The sequence below is a fragment of the Episyrphus balteatus genome, chromosome 4 (genome assembly GCF_945859705.1).
Source record: "Episyrphus balteatus chromosome 4, idEpiBalt1.1, whole genome shotgun sequence".
Taxonomy (NCBI): Eukaryota; Metazoa; Arthropoda; class Insecta; order Diptera; family Syrphidae; genus Episyrphus; species Episyrphus balteatus.
Genome location: NC_079137.1, coordinates 19,084,227 through 19,091,629, shown reverse-complemented (window position 1 = coordinate 19,091,629; position 7,403 = coordinate 19,084,227). Strand labels below are relative to the sequence as shown.

Sequence of the window (7,403 nt, the reverse complement as noted above, 5' to 3'; positions counted from 1 at the left end):
GTAGTTATTTTTACACATATTAATTCTATGGTAAGATCAAAAGGGAATGTAACAAGAGATGTGCAAAACTGATTTCGAACTGCGATAAGAACTCCACCGCCGACAGGATTCTTAACGCCTACGTGACGATCTTTCCTGAAAACTAAGAACTCTTGGTCGAAAAGTTCAGTGTCCAAAATTGTGGCATTGAGCCAGGTTTCAGTAAATGCGATAGCATCGTATGGTAAAGCTTGAGAGTTTTTAAAGATTTGAGTAGTTTTGCTACGAAGCCCTCTTACGTTTTGGTAGTAGAGGGAGAACCTACTAAGTTTTTTGAAATGTTTTTGATATTTGACTTTCGTTTATTTTTTTGCCTAGATGGGGTAGTAAATTCTTTTACCAATGTATTAGGTGGCCAGTTACTAAAACATAATATGTTCTCAAAAATTGGGCTTGGGGCAATTATTTTAAAGGATGATACAAAGCTAGAGGGTTTACTAATTTTCAAACATTTGATGCATGTGACGGAATGACTTTAGCAGCAATTAAGTGTTCAACTATGTCTTGAGGTGTAGTTACAGGTAGCAGACGGGAGACAAATGCTGTTTTAGGTTTGGGTACAGTTACTAAACTTTTAACGTTAGTGTTCAATGAGTCACGAATGGGTTCTAAAGGTGTTGCACCCACTGAACTTTGAGGTGTAACAATTGAGACTTCAATGTTATCAGTCGCATTAACTAAAGGAGGACTATTTACTGTTATGGAATCGGGTGAAGGGTTTATATTATTTCCATTATTATTTCTAAAATTTTTTACATTTGATTTTTTGGGTTTTTTACTTGGTTTCGAATTAACAGAGAGCGGGTTAACTATCTCAGAATTTTTGGGGTCTAAAAGAGGAAGTTCAGGTACTTCCAAATCATCTGTCGAGGTGGATTTTTCAGATAAAATATTTGGAGCTGGCAAATTATTCACAGAGTTGACTAGATTTGTGAAATTATGGCTTAATTCCTCAAAACTCTTGGAAATTTTAATGATTTCGACTTTTAAGGCAGGCATTTTAAAACTAAAATTTGACAAGGAGATTTTCCTGCAATCGGCACAGTACCAGAAACCTATCTCAGACGCATTAATTTTATCTATGAATGCATTAGTAGCACCAACACATTTGGCGTGGAACATTTTACCACAAGGGCCATAACAAGAATAAACAGGAGTTGTACTAGAATTACCAGAACAATTTTTGTTTGCGCAATCCATTATTTTTACAGAAAAATATTAATTAATTTGAGAAAAAATATTAAAATAAAATAAATAAATAAAAAAAAAATAAAAAAAAAAATAATAATAAAATAAATAAAAAAAAAATTAGATCGGCCTGGGAATTGAACTTGAGACACTCGGTGTAACAATCCGCTCACAGACACTCTGAGCTACGATGACAATAATAATAAATGCTAATTTAGAACTACAAAGGGATTTTAAGAAATTAGTAGTATGTAATTTAAATAAAATTTAATTATTGAAGGAAGAGAAATAAAATAAAAAAAAGTTTAATAGCGTATACAAACGGGAAAAGCTTTAAGAAAAGCGTTTTAATAGTCAAGAGGGGAATTTTGAATCATTAGGTATATAAAAATAAAATAAAAAAAAAAAGAAAGAAAAAAGAAATTTAAGAGAATTTAACATGCAGCTAAATGGAAGCTTTAGAAATATAGAACTGTGTAGCAAGTTTACTTACTTAAACTAACAGGGTTATTCTGGGCAACCTCACTGATGTCTCACAAGTCACAATAACCTCATAACTCGAGTTAAACTCGATTTTGTGACTTTTTCGTATTCTAACGAAAACCTCACAGTCACAAGAACCTCATAAGGTGTGGTGAGTTTGATTTTGTGAGGTTTTTGGAATTCTGGCGTAACCTCACAACTTGTGAGCCTCATAAAAATTGTAAAAATTGTGATCTCCTTCAGAGCAGGTCACAACTCACAAATTACTAGAGTTTTGACATTTTTCATTTCTATAAAATGTTTTGAGAACAAATAATTTAAGTTTTTTTATTTTTGAGTCAATAAAAATGGAATTAGACCTTATTTTATTGCATTTCATTGCAGAATTTTCATCGGAAAGTGAAAAGTAAGATTTTTATAAAAGTTAAAATTTTTAAAACAGCTAATTAAATTTGTCAGATTGCAACGCGTCGTCGGCGGCTCTTGAAAACGTTAAGAGACACCAATGATTTAGCAAAACGCTTAAAAGCAGCAGCGGCAACATCATCGACAAGTGCGCATACAACAATTACAACAACTTCAGTATCAGCCCCAAACACTAAAAATAATAAACAGAGTTTAATGACGTCCGTAGTTGAAGTTCCTTAGCCTAATTGGCAATTTTTAGTCATCACGGGTAAACTCTTAATTCATGATTTTTAGATCAGACTATTTTCAAAAGCTTTATTTTTCTTAGGTTGACACAGTAAATCAACAGGCCAAAATCAGCCTCCAGTTGACCACAAGATACAAATAAGGCCAATTGTCAATGATTCAGGCCTTTAAATAGGAAGCCCCGCAGTCATTCCACACAACAAAGGCCAACTCACAATCATCACCCACGGCAACAGCAGCAACATCAGCAATAGCAACAAGAAGTCAATGCCAAAGCATTAGCGTATGCACTTATGCAGCCAATGCAACTACCAGACAATAAGCAATACCCCAAGTTCCGCAAACACTGTGTGTCTCAGTTTTATTTTTACCGATCTCAAATTCACCAAAAGATCACCAATCGCAGACTCTGTTGAAAAAATTTATTTGTTTTGATTTACAAAAATCTTTCCTAAATTCTAGAAATTAGAGAATTTTATTTTTTTTTTTAGAAAAATTATTTTATTAAAACGCATCTTACAATAAAAATAACGTATGAATGCAACCAAAATCATAAATTTGAAATGTTTTTTCTCAGATACGTGGGCTTGCGCCATCTACTAAATGGCAGGCGAATTGGAGTTCAAGAGAAGACAAGCGTTCAAGCTCCATTTGTCTTACAAGCATATTAATATACACGACCTGGTGCAAGTGTTGATTCCTCCGTCACCGATGAGAACAGATGGAGAGTTTTTGTATACTCTTTAAGATGGGGACACAAAAACTTTGTCACGACAGCCAAATAATATTTCTTGCTTTGTGTTCTTTCATAAACCTCTCGGCAATTCTTAATGCAAAGAAAATGGGCCCAACATTGAGTACCTTCTCGACTACAAAGAGAATCAATTGCGTATGTGTAGTTTTGTCTTAAAATTGAAAAGAAAATATTATATATTCTTTCAATAAAAAGAATTAATTCTCAATCTTACCTATACAGAGGGTGCAACAAATACTCGAACAGTCATTAACCTTCCATCCAATCACAATATATTGTTTTGGTTGCATTTAAAAGATACTTTGTTATCTCTTAAAATAAGACAAAACTAAATAAGCCCACCCGCCAAAATAAACACATCAGCAAACCACATGGGTGTCGAATTCGGAACCAGCAATCGAATGTTAGTTCTGCTAGTCCAAACCTCTGGAGTTAATTACAACGTCCTCTGGAGTAAATTGCAACAGTCCGCTTTGTTGCACTTTTGTCGAGAGGTATCACGTATACTCGCCCATTTGCAAAAAATCACATCGAATATTAGAGCATCTAACAGGAACTCAATGACGTTAGGAAACAAATGTGCGAATGTGATTTCCCATGTAACTAATATGGCCTTGAAAGCCCAAACCAAGAAATTGCCTTTTCAGATCACTCCATATTCCTGCATTAGATTGGAATGATGAATTTGTATTAGGTAATTTTGATTTGTTTTTTTGGCTTACCTCATTTTTTTTTTTTACTTGCGATATAGGTACTATATATCAAGTTATGCATTCGTACAAAAAAAAAAAGTTGAGATAACATTTTTCCATGACATTACGATGGTAGACAATGCCAAAAAAGTGGGTCCCGGAAGTCCGTCTGTCTGTCTGTCTGTCTGTCTGTCAGTCTGTCAGTCTGTCAGTCTGTCTGTCTGTCTGTATAAGGAGCTACAGCCTAAACGGATGGACCGATTGATGTCAAACGTGGTATGCAACGTTATTTGGCGACTCTCCAGAGGGGTTTTTGGAATTAATTTTTTTGGACCAAAAATAACGGTACTTGTCATATACCGATTTTAGTAAAATTAAAATATCTCAAAAACGGCTCCAACGATTTTGTTTAAAAAATTCAAGTGTTAGTTTAAAGTTAAGGTCTATCTTCTAATGAAAAAAAATTTTTTTGAAAATCATTATTAACGGTACCTGCCATAGAACCGTTTTTTTCAAATCCGATTATCTCCAATACTGCTTATTCGATTTCAACGAAACTTTTTGTGAAGAAGCATTTATATAATTAAAATATAAGCCAAAAACAAAATTTTGAAAAAAATAATTTTTGGATTTTTAAAAAAATTTTGAAAATTTTTTTTTGAAAAATCAAATTTTCGAAAACGGGACATTGAATTTTTTTGAAATTTTGTTTTTAGATGTTGATTAGTGATTTCTACAAAATGGCATACCAATTTTATTTTTAAACTTTTTTTCCAAAAAATTATTTATAAAAAATTAGTTTTTAAAAAAACGGCTCTAACGATTTTGAAAATTTTTTTTCTAAAAATGCATGTTAATATATCAATCAAAACTGCATACTTGTTTTGGAGGGCAATTTAATTTCAGATTTTATTTTATTTTTTTTTTAAAACGAATTTTATTTTTTTTCCAAATTTCTATATAAAAAGTCCTAAAAATTTAAGCAACTTTAACTCTAAGAGCAAGTTCGTGCGACCCCAGTCGTGCATTTTATTTTTTTGAACAAACGAAAATGCAGCCCCAGCAGATTGAGTACAGAACATCCATTTTTTTTCTAATCAGACGGACGCGGTCGTGAATGATCCATTCCATAATTGTAGTTGGTTTGATCTTCCAATATTTTTTTGTTTGCTGAAAAATATTAATTTTAAAACTATTAATGTTCATTCGAAATAATATAAACAAGGGAGAAATTACTTATTTTTTTGGCAGTTCTAATAATTACAGCATACTTCGAGTTGAAATTTTCGGTCTGGTAAATAAGGTGTATGGATGTTATTGTTGATGACGAAATTTGTCTACATCGAAGGTTGTTTAGTATATTCAATTTGATAAATAGCCATTTATTCATAAGTGAAATTGAATTACTTATATAAATGATTTGGAGGAGGTTGAAATCCATTAGTTGGAAGTGTTGTTAGATAATTGTAATATGTCATGCATATGTGCATGAAATATGCTTGGTTATTCAGTCCGATTTGTGAGCGTGTTTTGAAGAATTATTTGTCAACATTTATGCGTTCGTATTTAAATTCCATGTTTGTCTTTGTTTTCCAGCTTAATTCGTCTGAACGTATCAGATTCTCAGTACCAGCAAACCAGAGAGTTCAAATTTTTGTAGTTCTTCATTGCCACCAAGACGGACAACCAATTTGTCGTCCTTTTTTTTGACAAGATTGCGGAGTTTTGTTGCTTTGGATGAGAACGAAATAAGTTTCGGGATAGCGATTGGGGTTGCGGCACCTTTGCCGATACTTTAAGCCAAAGTGGCAATCTTCTCACATTCACTCTTCAATTGATCAACCTAATATGGGCGCTTTGAGAGCCATTGGTTTCCTAAAAGTAAAAATCTTCATTTACAAAAAGCGGAGAAGGATTGCATTCACTTACTGTGCATGACTTGATTTTAATGCAATCAATACTACTTGCCGTTGTAATAGGTAACTACTTATGCCATCCGATGCCGGTGATCCAAACACTTCCAAACTATAATCTCATCTTTTGATGAGTTACACGTTCTTTTGAGTCTCTCTGACTGCCTGGTACACTATAGGTTGGAGTCCATCTCGACGAATGTCTTGAACTGCGCCAAGTTTACATTTTTCCTATAAACAAGTGCAATTATATAATCGAATGCAAAAATTAAGTTGGGATTGTTAAATAAATTATTAATTCCTTGAGTGTTTATTAATTCTAAAATATGTGAATTGAATATTGTTTTTTTTTTTATCTGACAAATCAGCTGGTTGTCAAATTAAGAAACTCACCTCTATCGTGGTGAATTTGTTGTGAGGTTTCTTATGAGGTTTTTCGCAGAATACGAAATTGTGACAACCTCATAAGAAACCTCACAAAAAAAACCTCACAAAAAATTGTGACTTGTGAGCATCACAACTCCAGAATAGCCCTGTAAATGAATACACTATTTTTATTTTAGTAATTAAAACTAAAACACAAATTAACACAGAAAAATAAGTCAATAATACGAATTAATGAGTATTTAAAAGTAATAATATATTATTTCACAAAAAAAACAAATCAGTAATTACACAGAAATTAATTAAAATTACAGGAGCTAGTATAAGCACGACAGTAATACACAAAACCAGTGTGGCCACTGGCCACTATTTATTTATTATTTATTTTTTATTTATTTATTTATTTATTTATTTATTTTTGTATATTAATGTATTCACTTATTTATTTAATTTATATTTTTAATTTATTTTTCATTTCATGTGAGATGTGACCATGGAAAAAAACCAAAGCAGAAACGCGAAAAGCTTCTCTGAAGTGTTTCAAGTCTAGTTATATGAGTTTTGTAGTAAGGTGACCAAACAACATAGCCATATTCGAGTATTTGTCTCACAAAAGATACAAAGAGAAACTTAATAACATAAGGGTCACGAAAATCGCGACCAAATTTTTAATTGATCGTTTAAAGTAAACTAAGGATCAAGAATAACTTCTAAGTCAGAAAACATGGAGATTTTATTTAAGTGACATCTGACCAAGATTTTGAGATATCATACCTTTCTATACCAAATATCTTTTAGAAAAAAATAATTTTGAAAAAAAAAAAAAAATAAATGTATTTAAGACGATAAAATATGGCTTTTGAATATTGCAGATGTAGTTTTGCGAAAAAAAATTTAACGGTGATGAAATTCAACTCCAAAAGTACCACAAAAACGCGTTTTTGACCTGTTAATATTTAAATATTTCGAAAACTTGACGTGCCAGTAAAATTTTGACTTCAGATTCGGAATCAGCACACAAAAGTCCTTTGGAAAAGTATGGTTTGGTTCAAGCTCCATTTCGTTGCCGACCAGTGTAATAGGTGGTCCCGCTCTTGCTACGCCACTGATGCAATAGAGTCCTTTTTTATGTACTAGGTATTTTCTTTTTTGAATACAATTGTGCTTTTATTTTATTTTTTTTTTTTTTTAATTATATCTGTCCACATTCGGCCCATAAAAGAGATCACCTGAGATTTTTAATACAAAATACTTTTCAACCTTATCATTTATAGATAATTTGTTCAAATTATTTCC

The 7,403-nt window shown here is 32.1% G+C and overlaps 2 long non-coding RNA genes across 3 annotated transcripts; one reads left to right on the top strand and one right to left on the bottom strand.

The window, feature by feature from the left end:
• Nucleotides 1–1,724: 1,724 nt before the first annotated feature.
• LOC129920306 (uncharacterized) lies at nt 1,725–2,914 on the top strand. Its single transcript, XR_008773230.1, has 3 exons — nt 1,725–2,116; nt 2,170–2,386; nt 2,447–2,914. It is a non-coding gene; the product is annotated as an uncharacterized LOC129920306 (long non-coding RNA).
• A 1,923-nt stretch (nt 2,915–4,837) lies between these two features.
• Nucleotides 4,838–6,258, bottom strand: LOC129920307 (uncharacterized). 2 transcript variants are annotated; one of them, XR_008773232.1, is made up of 4 exons: nt 6,117–6,258; nt 5,740–5,954; nt 5,047–5,685; nt 4,838–4,980 (listed from the first exon to the last, which is right to left on the bottom strand). It is a non-coding gene; the product is annotated as an uncharacterized LOC129920307 (long non-coding RNA). The 2 variants fall into 2 exon arrangements; XR_008773231.1 differs by lacking the exon at nt 6,117–6,258 and having other exon boundaries at nt 5,740–6,103.
• Nucleotides 6,259–7,403: the final 1,145 nt, after the last annotated feature.